The 1,657-nt window shown below is 41.8% G+C and overlaps 1 pseudogene; it reads right to left on the reverse strand.

Moving 5' to 3' along the window:
* Positions 1 to 275: 275 nt before the first annotated feature.
* Positions 276 to 1,239, reverse strand: LOC148730791 (uncharacterized; annotated as a pseudogene).
* Positions 1,240 to 1,657: the final 418 nt, after the last annotated feature.

Here is a 1,657-nt window from a genome sequence, read left to right on the forward strand (position 1 = left end):
ATGGATTAGTTTTGATAGTGTTTTCCAAACACGTTCTTCGGATACTTCTGGGAACTCCGGGAGATTTTTTTCTAGTGCCAAACGGGTAATGGGGCACAACAGACAATACTCTTCAAGAGGCTCGAAGAACGCTTTGTTTATGGAGTTCGCCAATTCATGTGTGGGTAAGTTCTTAACTTCCTCAACGTTTATATGATTGATGAGATCGCCTGAGAAAATTTTTCCACCGCTTAAACTTTTCATCTCTTTCCACCAAGCTTTGGGGTCTTCCTTCTTCATATGCGCCACAAGTGACTCGTAAAACCTTGATCTACAAAGCTTTCTCTCTCGGTTAACCAGATTCCTATAAATTTGAATTTAACTGAATCTGCACCTTTTTTGTCGAAAGCCTGTTGTCTTTTCTGGATCAAAACTTTCAAGTGTTGTGTCATCCATGGAGCATCACGTGTATTTAATCGAAATTTGCTCACAGGCATTAAAAGGTCAAGGCCCGTATGAAAAACCTTTTCGAAAACACCAAGTAAAGCATCACAGCTTTCAAGGGAGCCGAATAACAAGGGCCAATCTAAAGAGGATAGATATCTTCCCATCTCCGCTTTTCGGCTGGGTCGTAGATTACGCTTGAGAATGAATTTGTCGGGAGCAGAGCCTGATTTTCTCACCGAAGCTGAGACAGATTATTGTGGTCAGATAGACGAAAGGGTGGAAATAGTTGTGGTTTACCGTAGTAATCTTGCAAAGTAGTTAGTACTAAGTCTAGGATGGCATCCTTTCTCGTTGGTGTTTTCACAATTTCTTTTAGTTGAAAGTGACTTTTAAGCCGTGTGACGTCAAGCCGATTGAAATCGCCTGCTCTAATGAACGCACAGTTGGGGTAAATTGACTCCGCCGCGGCCAGGGAGTTAAACAAATGCTCACGTATAAAATTGTCATTTGCTCCCGGAGCATGATATAATACAAACACTATCAAATAGGAAACCCTCTTGGAAGCCGTGCAGGTTTTAGGTGGACCCATAGAATCTCATGATCTGCACAGCACGACAGATCATTAAGTCGTTGGTATTTAAAACTTTGGTCTCTTAGATAAAGACAGACACCTCCATGATTATTTGTCATCCTATCCTTCCGTATTATCGTGTAGCCAGGGATATGGACTGCACTATCAGCGATGGGTTCCTTCAGCCAGGTTTCCGTAATGAATGTCAAGGAGATATCGGACTTTGAGAGAAAATAAGTCATGAACTAGGCGCCATATTGATTTGTCAATCATGGAGCGCCTTTAGGGCCTGCTGTCGCCGAGTTTTGTCGTGGTAGTCGCGATCGAAAACATCCCACCAACAGGGACGCTTTTCAAACTCGTCGATTAGGTCATTTACTTCTTAGGTGCTCCATTTTCTGGTAACTTTACAAGCTCTAAAACTTTTCTCACCTTCCAATTTTCGTTTCGTGCTAGGGAGCTTTATATTTGATTCCATTCGGCTTCCATCTGTGAGCAACCATCTTTGGGAAACGCCATACTGACTTTTGTACCCTGATCTGAGCATGCGTGTGTTCAATTAATATTGTTTAATGACAGAGTGTTCAAACGGCTTCAACACTATTTAACATTTTCGAGAACAAAGGAAAAGTTGAATCGATGTTGGATGAAAACTTAAAC

The sequence above is a fragment of the Stylophora pistillata genome, chromosome 5, assembly GCF_964205215.1.
Source record: "Stylophora pistillata chromosome 5, jaStyPist1.2, whole genome shotgun sequence".
NCBI classification, from domain to species: domain Eukaryota; kingdom Metazoa; phylum Cnidaria; class Anthozoa; order Scleractinia; family Pocilloporidae; genus Stylophora; species Stylophora pistillata.